General features: G+C 42.3%; 1 protein-coding gene across 3 annotated transcripts in view; it reads left to right on the top strand.

The window, feature by feature from the left end:
- The first annotated feature begins 7,794 nt into the window (after nucleotides 1-7,794).
- luzp1 (leucine zipper protein 1) overlaps nucleotides 7,795-20,419 on the top strand; it is a 56,603-nt gene continuing 43,978 nt past the window's right edge. For 2 of the 3 annotated variants that reach the window (XM_086274602.1, XM_086274601.1), the window contains exon 1: nucleotides 7,795-8,123. The gene's annotated coding sequence lies outside the window, so the exon portion shown is untranslated. The other variant, XM_086274603.1, reaches the window with a different exon arrangement.

Genomic DNA, 20,419 nt, shown 5'->3' with positions numbered 1-20,419 from the left:
TAAGCCTAATCTTAAAAGTAGAGATAGTGTCTGTCTCCCGAATCCAAACTGGAAGCTGGTTCCACAGAAGAGGGGCCTGAAAACTGAAGGCTCTCCCTCCCATTCTACTTTTAAATACTCTAGGAACAACAAGTAGGCCTGCAGAGCGAGAGCGGAGCGCTCTAATAGGGTGATATGGTACTACAAGGTCATTAAGATAAGATGGGGCCTGATTATTTAAGACCTTGTATGTGAGGAGCAGGATTTTGAATTCAATTCTGGATTTGAATTATTATTTCATTTTGACTTTTTGTTTTTAATTCAGTTTAGTTTCTGTTAGTATCCAGAGTGGATTTTGTTGTTTCAGTTTAGTTTTAGTTCTTAGTATGTTCAGAAAACCTTTATTTGTCACACAAAGGTTACCCTCCGGTGAAATACTGGTAGTATTATGGAAAAACACAGAAAGTACAGTACAATGGGCAAGTGGAGGAGGGAAAAAAAGAGACCTCTACTCCTGCTGGACTCTGAGGAGAGCACAGAAATTATCACATTACAACACCATGAAGCACATGACAAGCAACAGGGGTGGGTAAGGGGCGAGAAGTAGGCCTATGTAGACACAGCTATCCGCATCTGCTGCCATCGGAGGGCGCTGAGCTGGACCCGCCGTCTAAACATCGGCCTTGGAAGTTAGCAGACCAGGTGTTGGAGATGGGAGATAAACACAGTCCTGTTATCAGGGAGAGAATTTGTTGTTGTTCAGCTCCAGCCTTGCAGCTTGCGGCGATGTGGTAGCCGCATGAGATGATGGTGGTGTTTTCCTTTAGTGCGAACAACTGCGTGTCAGTTTAACAGTTGATCTAAAATGTCCGTCACTGATCTTTCGATCTCGTTGTATTTTTGTTGTATTTTTTAGTGTTTAGTGTTTTTCTGTATAAAAGGCGTACTAGGACTCTGGTGTCTGCCACAGCCTTCCTATTACCAATTTTCTAATCTAATTCTCAGAAGCAAATACAAAAAAGAAGTCACAGTCAGTTACAGACCAAGAGAGACTGACTGGGGTGGGCTTTGTGACTGTTAAGGTTCCTACTGAAGATAAAATTGTTGCGAAAGATAAGTTGAAAAGTTGAAACCAAAGTTGTGTAGGTACTGATACTGATCTTTATCACTTAACCTGAATTCATTAAAACAATTGAACTAAAAAGTATGCAAGTGGTTTAAGCGACATGCGGTTCTTAGACTATAACCTGCTTTAAACAACCTGCTACCGAATGTTGGTGCAAATATTATTGTGCCATATATTTTTCTTTCATGTCCTTCAGGGTTTGTAGAAACATGTGTCTGTCTTACACAGATCTGTTTATATATTTCAGTGCTGACCTGACTGTGACAGCTAAGACACGTTTGAACCTGTTTAATGGTCTCTTCTGAACAAGCGATGACCAAATAGCCTGCTGCAGTTTGCAAGAGGTTTGCAACATATTTGCAATCTTGAGCAGGCAATGAATGTCTTTGATTAGATCAGCAATTGTACCACAAACAGTTCTAAGGAAGCAAATTTTGGTCTTAGGAAAGACCTGTATGATACGGAACATTCGCCTACACGATTTCATGCACCTGAGAATAACATGAAGAGAAACGTCTACTTCGCTGCAACATTTTACTAACTTTTTGGCGATTCATAGAATTAGCAGTAAATTGGCCTGTTGTAATAGCCTCTCGATGTCATGTAATACAAGAGGGAACTGCTTCTGTTACATCCTGTGAGGCTGTGGGAGTGTGCGGGCGTGGTGTTGTCTTCTCCCTCTCCTCCTCCTTCTTTCTTGCCCCTCCCCTTGTCTCTCTCTGCCCCTGCCGTCTCCTTTAGGACACACCTGCTGCTCATCTGCCCTCGTTACCACCAATTACCCTCAGAGGTGATAAGCTGGAGAAGAGCAGTGTGGTGGTGTGGGAGAGGCTGCTGCTGCTGCTGCTGCTGCTGCTGCTGCTGCTGCTGCTGCTGCTGCTGCTGCTGCTGCTGCTGCTGCTGCTGCTGCTGCTGCTGCTGCTGCTGCTGCTGCTGCTGCTGCTGCTGCTGCTGCTGCTGCTGCTGCTGCTGCTGCTGCTGCTGCTGCTGCTGCTGCTGCTGCTGCTGCTGCTGCTGCTGCTGCTGCTGCTGCTGCTGCGTTGTGAAGAAGGGAGGAGCCAAAGTTAGTTTTCCTTGTGTGTACTTCTTTAGAATATTCAAATTGTCATGCAAATTGATAATTGTGCTGAATCATGTCAGAATCATGTTAAAAGTTGGAAAGCACAAAAGATAAACTTCTCAATTTTCCACACCAACCTCTCCATCCATGCCTTTAATCCTTAGCTTTAGAACAACTACAAGTAATAAATGGTCAAATGATAGTCAGTTAACCTTTGCAAAATAGCTAATGTTTTTTATGATGATCAACTAAAGTGTGGTCTTCTACTTCTTCGACTTCGACTTCTTCGAAAGTTTTCAGCTAACATCTCTGTGGGAATCACCTTGTTGGTGCATATATTCAACAAAAGAAATGGTAACAATTCATGTCTTTGCGACTGGCTGCTAAAATTGTTTTTTGCTAAGTTGTCTATTATGTGTAGAAACAACACTTGTTCTTCCCTTCAGCTAGCTGCCATTTTTATCCTTGAGATATTCATAGGTCAGTGGGGCTTAATGAACAAAACATTGTATATAAGATAAGTGAGCAATGCTACATTTAAACCACACGATGGCGGTAGAGGCTAACAAAAGGACTTTCCCTCCATTTCAAACAGTGCACAGTAGGTAAGAGTTTCAAGCAGGATCTATACGGCACTCTGTGAACTGCATGAACCACAACTCTCACTCGGTGTAGTTCAAAGCAGCACCAGCCCCCCTCTGTGGTAAATGTCTAATTCCAGGTCCTATGTACAAGCACACAACACAACACGTCCTCCTTTCCCTGGTGCCACAGTATAATTCCTAGATTAAGGTTAACGAGCCTCTCCAACCTTATTGCTGTAATTATGGCTTGGCAGTGGAACAAGACAGCAGAGCTTTTTGGTGGTTGTGCCCTTCATGACTGCCAGACATGCTGTGCCATTGCGGGGTATAAACTGTAAAAATCTTTTCACATGCAACTTGGTGCTCATGGTTTGGGTGTGGATTCAAAAAGATTCCACAGTAAGTCACTGAGATTTGTCTCGGTCATGAAACGGAGAGCAGCTTATATGAGATGTGGTTTGGTTCAAAGTGTGGATAAGTGATGTTCTTGAATATATTTTAAACAATAGCCAGTGAGGTCCTTTCAGTGTGTTGAATTTCAGCTTGTCCCCTTGCCTGTGTTGGTTTTTGCCATGAGTCCTCTGATTTCTTCCCAGAGTCCAAACACATGATGCAGGCTGGGTTAAGTGGCAGCTCTGAGTTGCATTTATGTGAATGTGATATTGAAGGCTTTGTCCTGCAGAGATCGACTCCACAGTCACAGCGCACTGGGACAATGGAGTCCAGTAAAATGCATAAAGGATGTCTCCATCATTTACAGTCCATGGCAGCGCATGGTTTGAAAACATGCTCAACAATAAGAAAATGGTGTCAGTTTGTTTTTCTTCCAGAGCTCAGTTCTCAAACTGAGTCAGATCTAAAGATTAATGGACAATGGATGGAACAGAATTCAGAGGTTTAATATCCATTTATTCTTTTAGATTCCCATCTTAAGATTTGAGAAACAAGTCGAAAAGGTGAGTAAGGTTGCAAAGGCAAACTAGATGATAATATGATTTCTCCATCCATCCATCCATCCAATTTAGGGTTGTGGTTAAGTTGGATCCCAGCTGTTATAGGGTGAGAGGCGGAGTACACCCTGGACAGGTCGCCAGGCTTTCATAGAGCTAACACAGAGAGGCAGCCATCCACTCTAGCATTCACACCTGTTGCCAATTTAGAGCCAAATATTGCTGAAATGTGGATGTCTTTGAACTAGCCCCCAAGCTTCTTGCTGTGAGACAATGGTGCTAACTGCATTTCTTCTCAGTTATTGTTTTATTTCTTGGTCGGAAGCAGCATCTGCAAAAATCGGGCCCCTTATAAAGATGGGCAATTAGAATTATGGACAATAAGTCAGTAAGGTCACACAACGACAGCGTTTAGTTTTGGTCATTTTATTATATTCAGTAGCATAAAAGTATAATATAAATGTTTGCACAATTTGGCTCCCCGGGTGTGCAGTGAGCTTCCTCTTAAAGCTTTTTGTATAAATCTCAGTAACATGTGCAGCATCTATGGGTGCCATTGTGGAAATCGTAATTTCTGTTTGGAGCGTCGACATGTGGAATTCCTTACTTACACAAATGAACCCAGAACTCCGTTTTGGATCATTTTAAACTCAAACTGTCATGAATAATCTGCTGCCTCTTGTTTTATGGCACTTCAGTACATAGTAGTTGCACTGTTCTGTGTTGCTTTTCTTTGTTTTTACTGTATTTGGCTTTTGTGTTTCCTAATTCATGAATATACTGTACACGTTACATGTGCACACTAGCTTAGGAGGTAAATGCTGGGTGTGGCATGGTTCATGCCCATGCCCTACAAAAGTTCACAAATTATTTCACAGACTTTACACTGTCCGTTACCTGCAGGCCCTGATTCCTTTTCTCATGTAGTGTTCTCTGCACGGCCTTTAAACAGCCAGGAAAAATCAAAAAGAGTCCAACACAGATTCATGCAGGTGACCCCTGATGTTCTGCACTACTGCACAGGTCAGTCTAAGGAATCCTTCATCCCAAGATCCAGGTGTGCAAAGACAAATTTTAGGAACGCTGCCAGCTACGGCTACTTTCCACCTGTGTGAGGCTCCTCCTGTCCCAATTAACACCTTTTTCACAGTGGCTCCGTCACCACAGCTCGACCTTGAGGTAGTTCTCCTCTGGCAGACAAGAAAGACTTCTATTTTACACAAGATATTTTATTCCTGATGGCTCTGTGCGCTTGTCAGGAGAACAAAAGGCAAACATGAGGTTGGGTTTTGATAAATAGCCGCACGTCTTTCCTAGCAGATTGTTTTTGGCAGGCTTGAGAGAGTAGGTCTCTCTCAGGCAGATTTACTGCATGCCAGAGGCTGAGGATTGAGGAATGTCCCCCTGCAGTGAGAAAGAGAGGGCCATGGGAGGGTGAACAAGACAGACTGAGGCATCTGTACTTCCAGATGATATAAGACCTGACAGTAGGACATGACTTTTTTTAAGTATCAAAGGATTTGGAGCGCTCGCCCTCTCGCTCCTCTCCCATGAGACATTCTGAGTATTTCCAAATTAAGACTTCAAATATCAGAACTTAATAAGAGCCGTTAGATGTTAACTCTTATTGCTTTAAGTGGAAAAGACTGTTTAAGCAACTGCAAGCCACACATTATTATTATTATTATTATTATTATTATTATTATTATTATTATTATTATTATTATTATTATTATTATTATTATTATTATTATTATTATTATTATTACAATGAGGGAATGCCATCTTGAATATGGCCCCTTCAAACACAACGGTTGCTTGATGGCAGTCGATTAGTGTTTTTCTACATGACAAGCTGCCCCACATTTTGATCCATCAGGGTTACATCTGTTTATACTGGCTATAACCCACCCTGAGAGGACAGTGAATTAAGCACATTAATCCTTATCCTCACTATAAAAAGGATATAAAGCAGGAAAGCTCCACCATAAGCCATATTTGCTTAGGCAGGAGATTCCACTTTGCTCTCATTTAATTTCTTTCATGCTTGTTTTGTAGTCAAATGCATATCATGGGTTGACTATTGGCCTAACCCTCACACTCCTTGCTACTGGTTGCTTGTAATTTTTAGTGTGCTACATGGGATTATCAGAGATTATCTGCTGTTGCAACTGCTGCAAGCTACTCTAGTTAAGATAAAATGCCTAACATGGGAATCACAAACAGCAAAACAATGCCGGCGTCTGCTTGGGAACCTTTTTCTTTTGTTTTTTGTTTTCTTTACTTGACTCAATTTCAAATTTTGCTGTTCACCCATAACTTCTTACTGGAACAAAAAAGTTTCTGGCTGTTGAAGGGTGTTTGTGTTTAGGAAGGATGTTGGCTAGAAACCTGCTCTTCCTGAATCAGCTTGTGTCTGCGTGCTAGAGTCATGCGGTGTAGGGGATTACATTCCCCTGTAACCCTGTCCTTATGCATTAGATCGCAGTCTGTGCAATGCATTCACATTTATATCACTTGATATATTAAGGCAAATTCCCAAAATGACAGAAGCTTGTCTGTGCATGAGCCAACCCTCTCAAGATGGATGAAACATGACCGATACTCGTGCTTATAAAACAAGCCGTTTTCCATTTACTTACATGTCATCTCAGTTTCTATTGCCTTGATAGATTTTTTTTAAAGATCAATGGTTATTTTAATGCGCACAGCAGAGCAGTAGCTCTTGAAAGTCAGAAATAAAACCATATCCTACAGGTTTTTATCATACTGTGTTATTTGTCTTTGAAGAAGACAAGTATATTGATATATATATATGCAAACACCTATCAAGTGTATAAAAAATGCATAGGCGCTCATGCATATTCAGGTACACCTGTGTTTGGCTTCTCATGCAGTGGCATTCAGGCATGCCCAGCTATGCCTCTGGATTTCAGCATCATCTGAAAGGATTTAATTTCTCTTTGATTCCTTGGTATCTCTGGTATCTTTCCCCACCAGCCGAGAGTGAAAACATTATTTACATCTCTCTTAGCCCATTGTGTCAAGTTACACGACTAGAATGACTTCTGAGACAGAGGTATGTTAGTGGGAAACAGCACAACCAATGAAAGAAGCGTGGGTTTTGTTTTAATAGTGTTATCACGTGCTGTCAAATAAAGCTACGCTTCTTGGGAATTATGCAAAACTGTTTAAGGAACACAAAAACAATCTCCTTAATGTGAGTGAGTGTTTGTGTGGGCATGACGTCACCTAATTGGCTGGCTGCCTATCACATTTTATTCATATTTTATCATCTTGCAGCCTTCCAGTGTCATGCAACTAAAAGATAATAAACACCCAGTGGAGAATTCATGGCCGTGCTGCAGAAACAGAGCGAACAATACACCTCTGTTCCAAAACTTTCTGGGGAAAACCAGGACTAGTTTGTGTGTATTTGTCTAGACGGCTGTGACAAGTCATTACTATTGGCAAACAGTTACACATGGGGAAAAAAGAAAGCACAACAAACAACAATGCTATAGTATTCATTCAAGTGGCACCAGCGTATTAAACAACCACATTCTGAGAGCTGAAAGAGAGGGAATAGAGAGGTGAACTCATACTAATTATTCCCGTAAGGGAAGACTGTGGTCTTGACTGGTTTTGTATAATGGTTAGTCCATACATATTTAGAGACATTTGATAGAACCCAACAAGCTTATACTGTTTGGACATTTCATCTATATTATAGCCCCAATATTTTTTGTGGTAATCAGTACTTTCTTGGGGGGATCCTAATTATATGGATATGATCTTTGAAAGTGTTGTGGGATGCTACAGGTGCTGCTGAGCCCGTGACTTTTCTGTCACTTCTATTGCAAATGGTATAAATGCCATAAAACAATAGTTCATGCAGCGTTCACAGACAACTGGTTTTTATGATACGTTTGCTCAGACACAAGCAGTAGCCTGCATCTATGCAGGATCCAGCTCGGATTCATTCCTCCTCACCGGCCTGGCTTGTGTATGTTCTGTGGGAGAGAGAGAGAGAGGCGGGACCTTGACGCCGGGAAGGGCGTTCTCTTTGCGGTCAGACCGGGCAGAGTCATCCCGAGGGGTGGGTCCTCCGGCAACAGAAAAGGAAAACCCACCTTTTTTCATTGTTAAGGACGCGGTGGAATGTGATGGTTTGATCTCAAAAGGACCAGGGAGGGGAATATCCGAGAGGAAAGGACCAGCGAAAGCGACTGAGGGAAAGGGGGAAAGCAGAAAGCGGTTCCCCCCCTATCGCCTCCAACTCTCTGGTCTTGAATGAGAATATGCGGATGAACTTGTCCCGGCCGTGTCGGCTGCAGCGAGCCCTACCGTCCGCACGAGCTCAGCCCGCGTGAAGTTGTGGATTTACCGTTGCGTTTTCCGGACCCGGCGGTGGAACTGCTGAGGTAAATTTGAGTCTTTATTCTGTGTTTGAGGAAGAAGCGGAGTGTATATTTGGGGATTCACACAGCGGCTTGTTGAGACTCGAGGAGTCCGGACTGCAGAAGTCTGAACTGCGGCAAGTTTTTCTGCCCTCCTCCTCCTCCTTCTCGTCGTCGTTCTTAAGCCAAATTGAAGCATCCAGCTCTGCAGGAAAACCTCAGGTGGTTAAAATGTTGCCGCACATAAACCGTTCATATCTTCTTTTGGTAACACTTGGCATTTTTGTTATGAGGTTGCATTTATCTGCTTCTGCACTCGATACGTTTTTTTTACTGCTTTACGCACATAGTAACGTCAGTCCTTTCAGACTGACTGCCCGGGCTGTAGGAACATGGAGTAGAAGTGTGGAGGCTGCTTGGACGTGTTCTTGACATTTGGTGTGTGTGTGTGTGTGTGTGTGTGTGTGTGTGTGTTGCATGTACTCAGACTTTTCAGAGTGTAGGGAGTAAATAATTGTGATATAAACACTGCCCCATGTTGGAGTTGTGTTGACAAGGGGATGTGATGTGGTCATTGTTTATTATCTTTGAAGCAATGCATTACACAAACTAGTTGTGAAATACATAGCCGAAAACATGTCTTAACTTTGCATGGCTGTCTGCTCAGCTGTGAGTACTCTGCGGCACAGTGCTGTGAATGTACGATGGTCTGGACTCTGCTGCCATATCGGAAGGTTTTTATACTGAACAATATGATGATATGTGATTGTTGAGTGCCATGCAAACAATATATATATTGCCTACGCTCAGTTGTAAGCTACATACTAAAAAACCACAAACTGGGCTCAAAGCCATCCTTGGGCCACATATAGACCAGCCTATGGTGCACACAGACCACCTACTGAATGAGCTTATTTTCAAGTTGGTAAGGAAAGTTTAAACTCCCTTGTTAGAATAGAGTTAATTGATCCATTTCACAGCTGTTTAAACAGTGGACAATCTAGCCTATAAGAAACATATAACCTATTTAAATTATAGACATTTTCTTGAAATTCTGGTCCAATCTGAGTGTTTTTTCTCTTTTTGTCTCAGGGAAACATAAAAATACGAATATATACATGACTGTTTTTTGGCAAAACTATCTAGTGTTACTCAAGAAGACCAATACTGACTGATAACAGTTTTTACCCAATTGTCTGGGCCTTTCTTAGACTGGAATGCAAATGCAAAATCAGGCATTTCCATCAACTAATATAACTGAAATTGCCACGTTAAAGGACAACTAAAAAAACTGCAATGTCCTGCTGCCCTCGGATGTTTTGTTAAAGGTACTAACATGACAATACATCCTTATCCTGTTTGAGTATCGGCCTACACGTGTGAAAACAATGTGGTGCTGGTGGTGGTAGGGGCGTAGTCTGAACAGTGTGTGTCCTGTATTCCTTCACCAGAACGGTGACAGATGAATGTGTGCGCATGTGTAAACAGCAGAAAAGGTACTTGTGGTGGTGGAATACTAATCTGCCAGGTGGGGCTCATAAAGAGCACCGAGGGGAAGGGAGGAGATGGAGGGGACCTGCCTTGACCTGTTTGAGACATGAAGGAGACAAAAAAAAAAAATCCCTGATGAATTTCCAGTAAGGCTCGTACTCCCAGCCAGCTGTAGAACATACCAGCTGAGCTACCAGCTCGGACAGGCATTTGCAGGGAAGCTTGTCACAGTGGTAGATGCGCAAAAAGGGCTTATTTTGGTACTTCTGGGTGGGATTATTAAACCGCATGTGGAGGGAATGTTGGCAGTTTATGCTGTCAGTTTGGAAATGTTGGGGTGGAAATGTAAAGGGGAAAATCAAATGAGAGTAACAGCGAAGTGAGGAGTAAGATGTCTAAATTTCCCCTGATTAATGTCTGATCTCTGGCGCGTCCATTCCCCGGAAAATGCGCTCAAAGTTTGGTTTGGTTCGGTTCAGTTGGCTCTTGCAGGGGGGGGGATATTTCACAGCAGATGCCCTCTTTGACACCACTGCTCAGCACAATGATAGTTGTTAATGTTGACACAGCAGAAGTGTCAGCACTACTAGCACCTGTTCTGCAATCTTTACAATGAATGCCAAGAAGTGAAAGTTGCACAAAGAGTTTGCAGCACTTTTTTTTTTTTTCCCTCCGGGGATTGTCGCCTGCCATTCGCAGTAATAATCATACCTCTTTCTCCTCTTTTATGACCTGAGCTATAGCACGCATGATTGGTTTTCCACTCCGCAAAGCGCTGCGACCGCCCTATGAAACTGCCTGCACTGCTTTGGGTGAAACCAAAAACTAATCATTATGGGTGTCCAATAAGGGTAATTATCAGACTAAGCACTGGACCTGTGGATTACGGAGTGGCTAAATAAATGCTCTGGGGATTAAATTAAAATATTGAGGTTTTCTGCCTGGGAAAATCAAACCACCGGGAATGTCAAACCCAAGCCTGTCGACGGTAATATTACTGCCACTCCGGACATCAGGGTTTATGCACACTCCCTCCTGTGAGTGTTGCGCGATCACACATCAGTGTGGAATTACACGACATTGGCACTGACGTCATGCGTTGCAAGTGCAAAGAAATAAGAACGCATATTGTCATTGCTGTGATTGATTGAAGGAACTACCGTACTATAGCTGTCAGTCCTTTTCCTATGATATCAAAAAATGGAGGGGACAAAAACACAAAGTAGCAAAGTTCAACAGTTTATTAAATGAACATTGTTTTCATTGGAGATCAGCTTATTATTTTTCCTGATTTCTAACATCTGGAAAATCATATATATGCACTTTATTGCGCCCGCCCCCCCAGATAATTACATTTATAGTAAATGTGAAACAGCTAAGCCTCTTGTTGTTATTCCCTGTTATGCACATAAGAAACAACTCTAAAACCTATAGAATCATGATTTCTATTCAGTAACTGCATATTATCGTAGGTTAGACCCTTCTCTGCTCTGTGGTCTCTCTCTCATCACCCAGACTCTCGCCCATCTCTGTGTGTCACAATTAGAATTATAGCAGATTATAGCACTGTATTAATTGAGTAGGTCGCTCCTCGTGTTCCTCGTGGCTTCATTCAGACACAGAGAGAGCCACAGATTACTTGCAGGTCGGACACGTGCAGCTACGTTAGTCTGACCTGGTCAGATTGCGGTCTGAAGCTTTGCAAAGTTGTGTGAACGTGATATGATCAGATTAATGGAAAGCGGTGCATTTCTAGGAGTCCTCAAAGGTATAAATGGGAGAGTCAGCACCCACACGAGCAGCATAACCTATACATCCTAATATGCTGTAATAGATAGCTCGTCTAGAATTGGGACCGGATGGTGTTGGTTATTCTTAGAGGTAGACTCTCTCTTTCACCCTCAGTAACCCTCTCACCCAGGAATAGAGCAGCGCAGGATGCAAAGTGATGTTGTTACGAACCTACCAGGGGCCTACTTGAAGTAGTGGAAATGAATCATGATCTCTGAGCGCCTTCTGTTGAAGCCCACACTCATCCTGTGAGCACATAACATTTTATGAATGTGTGTGTTTTGTGATAATGCAATAAATGACTCCGTATCCGGGACAAGGGCTGCTGCTGATAATATGCAGGCCAGCTGGAGCTGCTGTCTGTGTATAAGCAGACTTGTAGGAAGATGGCTTAGTGCCACGATGACGGCAGCGTGAGGCTTTGACTGGACATTGTACATGTCGTGTGTCTGTGTGTGTGTATGTGTTTAAAGTAGAAAGAGCTGAAAGGAGTAGTGAATCAATCAGTTAGTCATCTGAGAAGATCAACATGCAGCTAATCTGACAGTTGACGGTGTCATTTATTTTCAGTGTTGGGAAGGTTACTTTTGAGATGTATTCCATTACAGAATACAGAATACATGCCCCAAAATGTATTCTGTAACGTATTCCGTTACGTTACTCAATGACAGTAACGTATTCTGAATACTTTGGATTACTTAATATATTATCATGCTTTTTACAACAACGTGAATGTACTATTGCCATGTGATTTATTACTATTACTGAAGGTCCGCGACTCCGAACTGTAGTAAAGGGACCTCTGACTAATACGGCGGGGTCCCTGTCGGCTCGTAGCCGAAAACTAGCTTTACTTTGTTGTGTGGGTCAACTTTTCTTGCGAGAGACAGAGAGAGGCGTTGAAAGACTGCTCCAACGGAACTTATTGTTTTCGGAGGAAAACACGAACACGGTGTACAGTCGAGTCTTAATAGCTTGGCTGAAGTGGTTATTATTATATTTACATGCTTCCAGCTCCCGTTTTTCCTCGATGACAACTCCAACCTTTCCACTCCCCTTTTTCTATCTCCCTCCTCGCGCTCACAGACCCATAACGTGTATGGCAGTCCATTCTCTCTGCAACACGGACTACACTGCCCATGATGCTACATTCTTTAGAGCTATGCTTGTAGCATTCTGCCTGTTAGCTTAGCACAACAACAACAACAACAACAACGAAAAGGCGCTCTCTCACCTAGGAAACACACAGTCGCAGAGAGAGAGAGAGAGAGAGAGAGAGAGAGAGCGTCGCCCTGTAACCATGGCAACCGTAGCGCTGCCGCCTGGAACAACAGCACGTAGCTGTCAAACAAAACCCAAACAGTCCTGGCCCGCGACAAAATGAAACAGGAAAGTACCGCAGTGTAATCCATTTATTTCAACAAAGTAACTGTATTCTGAATACCACCTTTTTAAACGGTAACTGTAACGGAATACAGTTACTCATATTTTGTATTTTAAATACGTAACGGCGGTACATGTATTCCGTTACTCCCCAACACTGTTTATTTTTAAAGCATAAATGATAAAACACGCTCAGCTTCCAGGATTTCCTTTGTGGAAAACCTGCGTTGTTTATTCCCCTTTTATGATCATAAACATCAGAGTGCACATTAAGAATTCATTAACTGAAAGGTTTCAGTCTTAAATTATTATTTAATTATAAAAATAAAAAACAAGCTGCGGATACCGCAGATGTTTACACATGTTTCTGTGTGCAGTTCTGTCTTTAACTGTTTGAACAGTGAATGAATAGGGGGAAAAATGAAAACAATGAACTAAAAGCAGAAGTTATAAACAGAACATAACTTGCCTTTTTCCAGGTGCTGAATTATTTTGATCTTGGTTTGCTTTTTTTGATTTTCAGTTGATTTTGATCAGCAGTGACGGGCCTGAAACAGGGCAGAGCTCTGTGATTCCAGCTGGAGTTCAAACTTTTTGAACTCTCTGTTTATTCATGGGCTCACTTTATGTGAGCCTACGCAGGTATTTCTGCATTTGAAGGTACTTTTGCTTAGTGCTGTCATCAGATCCTAGAGGCTGAGAGTGTCAGTCACTCAGCGAGCAGTAGCCAGAGGTACATTTTAGCCCTGAGTGTTCACACAACTTGATAATAACTCATACGCTGACACACTAATACATGCTCTCACTCTGTAAGAATGTCAAGACAAGAATGGATTCTGCTGATACCCCTTCTAGTGTGTGTGTAAGTGTAAACGAATCTCCATTGTTAGTCTTTCATAGTGTGCCAAACAGCCTCGCAACTCCTCTCGAGGGCTTTTTTATCATGTAGTTGAATGGCCACTTACGGAGGTTTCAATATTGCACTTATCTCATTTGTTTGCAGCTGTAGGTGTACGTGACTGTGGAGCATCTGCAGTACAATTTCATGCTAATGCACGATTTAAAGGTTAAAATCTTGATTGTATTTTGTCATGATTTACCGGTACATTAAAATCTCCACCAATCCTGCACGAATTTGTTTGTGGAATGTCGAAATTGGTTCGGAATTTTTTAATTTCAAAATAAAACTGCTTTACTTTTATTTTCATGCTTTGGATTTATCCATCCTTTGTCTGATCACAACTGAAATCAACAACTTTTGGCCATTTCTTTACTCATAACTCGTTTTATTTAACAGAATTATGAGTAGTAGGCCCGTACAGGTATTCAGACTCAGCACAAACATTTTTTTTATCACTGCGTCGGACCACAGTGTAGAAACGGTAGACAAAGGCTTGGATGTGAATTGGGTGTGCAGAAGCTGTATGGTCGTGCAAATGTCAAAGAAGCATGCAAGCATTTATAGATAGAAGTGATAAGCTTTGAGACATACAGTTCCAAAGAGCTGGAAAATTTGGAGCTGCTATGGGATTCCCATCCATTGTAGCAAATATCATCTAGCCCTGCCACTCATTTAACCCATTGGTCAAAGGAGCGTATCAAGTATTTAGTGACCTGTAAAAGATTGTGTTGCGTTACTGGGTGGTTATGAAAGTTTTTCCAGCAACAGGGGGTTAAGAAAGGAAAAATGTGCCAGATTGAGCAGGTTTAATGCTAAACCAGATAAAATATATGCATCAGTGAGTGCTGCCAGAGAACTGTGATTCGTCGAGTTTGAGGGGAAAAGGGGAGTTTTTCAAACATTTGCTGAACCCGAAGTCTGAGTTTACAGGGCACGTTTCTATTTCCTTGTTTTCCACTCTTATTGGAGAGCTGCACCATAATGCTTGCCTTTTTGACCTAGTTTCTAGAGTCACCTTAGTAAAACATGCTATGCTGAGATATTAACCAACCAAAAAGGCGTGGTTGTGATCAGTATAATCTCAATAACAAATGCATTATTCTCACAGACTCAAAGACTTTTTCTTAAGAATTATCCGCAAGTTTTAAATCGCACTGCCATATTTCAGGTGTCCTAATTCATTCACGCTCATCCCCAAAACCAAGTAGCGGCCCTGATGTTGACCATGTGAGCATTCTTCACATGCAGCCACGGAAGGGAAACACAAATCCTCATCTGGTCCTCATTTAAGATTCTCAACCGTCTGCCAAATGAGAAGATGCATGTAGCATCCAGTCCATAACTGCAAACTGGAATGTAATCTATTTGTGGTTAACTTCATGCTGATTCACAAATTTTTACATTTGGCCTTTGTTCCCAGGGCCACAGTCGTTTGGTAGTCTGCAGTTTGTTTAGTCTTCAGATTTAACAGAGCCGGGTTTCTAATGCAAGCCAGCTTTTTAAAGTCTCCTATCTCGCTCCTTGTCTATCTTTTGCAAACAATACCAATAAATCTTGTTGCTGCTTATCACAGGTACACTGAAGATAAGTTGTGTCATAATGGCTATTTTTTTGACGTATTGGTGAGCACAGTTGCCTCACAGCAAGAAGATTTTGGGACCTGGCGTGTTGCTCCAGCTATGGATCGGGCATGTTTTCACTCTGTGCTGTGTCTGCACGAGTTATCTCTGCATACTCCGGCTTACTCCAGCATCCGAAGGCATCTTTAGGTAAATGGGTGTAGGTGTGTGCGAGCAAGGGTGGTTCTATATCTGCATATTAGGACTAGACTCCACCCCTGCAACCATCCAAAGGACAGAGAAAGTTTAGCAGATGCATAGATGAGGGCATTTTAGTTCATGAAGAGGAGCTGTGGCCTTTCATGTATCTTGATATCTTCCTTTTGATAAGTCCTCTAATGTTTAATCAGCCGGCTGCCCCACATGGCTTGGAGTTTGGACCACATTCACTGATAATGTGGGTCACTGTGGTGGTGGTGGTGGTGGTGCTGCTGCTGTTTTTGCCTTTTACATGCTTTCAGGTTGACCTGACAGGGAAATGGTTTGCCTCTGGGTAATTTTTACTTTTTCCTACTGGTTCCTGCGTGGGATTACGTTCCAGTTTCAGCCTCCAACAAGCTCTTTTACAGAAAGTCCCCTGTGAGCCTGTTCTGTTCCTGCACTGTACAGGCTCCTCAAAAAAATGGCTATCCTGTCGATGCTGGAAGAAAAGAGGGAGGAAGTGCAAAGGAAACCGACTTCAAAAGCGTGTAGGAAGCACAGCAAAGCGGAGGGAGGGAGGGTGGGAGGGAGTTGGAGGAAGGGACTGAGGCGTTTTAACAGAGGAGAGCTAAAGTTAAGACATAACTAGTAAATTCCTCAGACGCACTTTTATTTTTTTTTCCAGTTGTTCTCCTCGTTAACTGGCCAATATTTTGACTTTCCTTCCGATTGTTATCTTGTCTCACTCACTCTCTCCTTCTCCTTTTCCTGAAGAGGGGAGAGAACCCCCTACTTACCTTTTTTTTTTCTTTTTTTTTTTTTCTCCCCTCTCACCCCCCCACCCCCACCCCACCCCTTCTTGCCCTGCCTGGTCCAGGAGTATTTTTGGAAGTTAATGAAAAGAGAAATCTGAACCGCTTACCCTTAAAAGGCATGTCTGGGTCAGCTGGGTGGAAACTTGTGTTATTAATGTCCTTAACATTTTTTATGCGAGTGGGTCATCTGTGATTATAAGAATGTGTGCGTTCGGAGCTCTGTAAAACGCAGGAATGCTGTGGGTTGGGGGCCGAGCAGGGAAGGAGGGTGGACTATGAAACAGGCTTACGTCCTCAGGAAAAGGGGGGGGGGGTGTTCAGGGGCATATTTGGCATATTTCAGGAGCCATTGCAGTCTGGATTCGAGACATGTTCTTCTTCCTAGAGCTCTGGACAGAAGAAAGGTGAACATCATGCTCTGTTTAAGTCTCGTGATGCTTCTGGTGGAAGATGGTGCGCACTGCCTTGCAATGATCAAGTTAAAGGTTAAAAGCCACCAACGCAGGTGGTAAAAAAAGATGGGCAAACACCACCTCATGCCACCTACACACCAAACACAGATGTCTAAGTAACCAGCGTCGCTGTAACCTCAATAATGTCCATAAAAGGCTAAATGTTGAACCAAAGTCCTTCACCCAGCAGTATGGTTTGTATGCTTTGGGTACCATCTCTACAATTTAATAAGTGTTTATGTGCTTAAAGCTGCAATATGTCTCTTTCAACCTCTTGTCTGTGGCCTTATAGTTACAGAAATCATAATATTTTAGTCTGGTATTTGCAGTCAATGGCCGCTGACTGACGTGACGGTGGTTGGTAGGCTTTTGCTATGGTGATACCGGTCCAGTTCACGGTGAGGTCACGAGTCAAGAGTGTACAGCTTTATTCTTAACCTGCAGCTTTTATTGACTTTAATTTGCGGTTGCCAAAATGTCCACTTGGTAATACTTTTAGGTGATTAAATCTTTTTCTCAGTTCATAATAACTCCTCTTCACACAAGCTAAGGACTGTGGATTAAACTCACAAGAGAGTGAATAACTTGTAATATCCAGTAATTATTTGTCCTCATACAGGTGCCGCCACATTAGGGCGAGGCCCCGAGAGACACTAACGAATGCGTGTGCCGTCTTGTCGTTTTTCTTTGATGTGCCGGGTGTCTTTTGTTTTGATCTCAGTCGTTAAATCTGGAATTGGGAACCTCCACGGCAGAAATGTGATGAAGGAAAAACACGAATAAACGTTCAGAACAAAGTGTTCGTTTTCAGTGTGAAAAATGCAAAATTTGTTTTTTTTATTGTTAGATATGAACCCAGTCGAATGTGTGCTAACACAAATGTGGGGAAAATGTTCTTCAGAGGAAAGGTGTTAACATCCTTCCAGCTTTAGAGTCCCAGCAAGCTGAAGAATCTGTACCAAGGTTCATTGGTTGCTCTGCATCATAATCAGACTTCATCAGTTATGCTTTTACTTTTACTTTACTCTGGGATATTCACAGATGATTGCCTATAATACTGCACTTTGCTGCTTACGATATCCCTTTTTCTCTAATTTGGACCTAACAGTTTGAAATGGAACCACTCCCTGTGTCTCGCTCTCTACCTTTTTGTTTCACTACAGATTGAACAAACAAGATATCACTTGTTAATTAGTAATTTTGTCACATTTGGGCAGAGCCAGGTCAGCTGTTTCCTCCTGTTTCCAGCCTTTGTGCTTCCCCAGCTCTGATTGGCTAGCAGCTGTAGGCTTAAAGATACATTAGATTGGTATCGATCTACTTATTTTAGCTAAAGTGCAAAATTGCTTACTTATTAAAATGTAAAACTACTTAAATGCTTCGCAGTCTAGTTTAAAATATGTAGCTGCCTGCTTTTGCTTGCCAACTATATTTTAGTGTCAGATTCCTTACAGTCGCACATGAGATGACTGCGGTTAAAACAAATGGACTTTGGATGAGTGATAGCGGTATCAACGTCTTCAAAAGAAGAACTCCGAAATCAATTTTGGCTGAAGTGTAACCTCATATATCTTATGTGTATGTGTGTCGGGGGAGGTTGTGAAGTTTTGTTCATGTGATCATGTGTGACTTGAGCAGTGTGGATCCTCAAATGTTCTTCCTTTGCAAGCGATCTGCCCGGTGATACATGCGGTGTTTTCACTATTTAACACTTAAATCGTGACTGAGCGTGTGAGAGGAACATGTACAGTCTTGCCATCACACTCGCTTTCACACACTACTCCCTGGCCTGCTGTAGGCCTTGGATCTACGGGGCGGCTCTCAAAATAAAATTCCTCTTGCGGATTATTTTTCTTGTGATCAGAAAATATACATGTTCTCCGAGAGAGGAATGTTCAGACAGACAGGCGGGTTGTTACATACTTATCCCCTCTTCTGTGTCTCCTACCCTCTCCTATCCTTTGCTATTTTGTCTTGTTTTTAGATGTTTAGATACTTTTTTGTGCCTTTTCAGAAAGTTCTGAAATAAGTTGCTGAATGGAAAAGGTAATTAAGTTGTCACAATTTGATGTGTATGACCTTTGCTTCCCTTGCTTGGTGTCACATGACGTTCCTCCTGAGTTTGTTCTTTTGCTTTCACCCACAATATTTAAAACTGCTAATATGCGTTTCTTCCCCTCAAGGCATCCCTCCTCATATTCTTCCAGCCATCCATCTATTAACAAGTCTGCTTCTTTTTGGAGCTTTCGTCATTGTGGCATTGATGTATGCAGACTCAGACTGCTGGACTATTTTCAGCCTTTTCCCCCTCCTTTCTGCCCTTTCCCCTCTTCTTCTCTGGTTGGCTTTTACTTTTGAGGGGATCTCTACACTGCTGCCTTTTGTTAAGGGCCGCTGAGGGCCGGGTTTGCTGGTTTTCTCCTCCATGCCAACGTTGCCTTTGGAGCTCCTTCTCATGCTAGCTGCCCTGACCAGGGGAAGTGAAGCAGCACAATGCTGCTATGGTGAAGCCATAAAAATAGACTTGCTAAAGTGCAGCTTTTACTTCAAGAGCCATGAAATGCTTTTATGTCAGTTTTATGTAGTAAGTGGGAGTAGGAAAAAGAAGAATTTTGGCCAAGTAGAGCTACAACTAAAACTTATTTTGGGGTGTTTATTCCCCCAGTAGAACAGTCGATCTAGACAGGAAACAAGAGGAGTGTGTGACATGCAACCAAGTCAGGCTGGGAGACTGTTGGAAGTAATTTGGATATTTGTTTTGAAGGATGTGAACATTTCCAAGGTTAGTGCTTGCACCACTGTCACTTAAACACCAGCTTGTGTTCTGGAGTTACACCAGTAATGTATGACTGTCTCCATTTCCTTTCATGTCTGAGGGATTGTACAAAATCAAAACGGTAAGCAATATACCCTTATGGTCTCTTAACCAGAACCAGAACAGACTTTATTTGCTTGCTTTTAGCTATATCTAATTGAATTATACTTGAAAAATGATGTAAAGTGATAGCGTTTCTGCATTTGGCTCTCTATGATGTTAGTGAGAGCAGATTTGCTAACATGGTTGTCTCAGGCACACAACAGCCCCAACGACCCGCTGTTTGAATCGTATATTGGCATTGTCAGTATTGCAGACGATGGATGAAATGATGAGTTGCACCATGGCTCCAGTGTAAGATTAAGGATTTGAACTGTAAATTGTGCAGAGCTACTCTAACAAATTCATAGACTTGAAATGAAAGCATAATAGGTCCCATTTAAAGGTTATTTTACATGATTAAATGGATGATTAGTTGAAAAATGCCAACATAAAAGCCGATGATGATGCCATCAAATCAACAAACCAGTCAAAAAATTCTCTGATAATTTAATTGGGCGCCAGTCAATGACCTTCTAGCAACCACTGGTGCAAAAATGTTTATTCCCTAAGTGGTCATGAGTAGTTGGTGCAATCGATTCACACGGGCCTAGAGACCATTCACTGACTCCCTGGTAACCACCAGTGTTTCCCCTGACTTGTTTGCAAGTGATTATGGGAGTTTCCCGGCAGTTGCAAAGAAGGATGCACCAAAAACCTCCTTACCAGGTTGCCGCGGCCATAAGCAGTTTACGTCGAAGATGCTGACTTGTCTGCAGAGACTCAAAAACTACTCGCCAAGTGGCAGTGAAACTGTGAAAAGTAAAGTTGCATCAAAGTAAAAGATGTGCCTTTTCACTGTAACAAGCACAT

Source organism: Aulonocara sp. 'chitande type north' Nkhata Bay, linkage group LG19 (genome assembly GCF_057382095.1).
Source record: "Aulonocara sp. 'chitande type north' Nkhata Bay isolate Kocher_YH1m ecotype deep benthic linkage group LG19, A_spYH_male_GT1.1, whole genome shotgun sequence".
NCBI lineage: Eukaryota > Metazoa > Chordata > Actinopteri > Cichliformes > Cichlidae > Aulonocara > Aulonocara sp. 'chitande type north' Nkhata Bay.
Note: the sequence above shows the minus strand (reverse complement) of the source record. Positions and strands in the feature narration are given on the sequence as shown.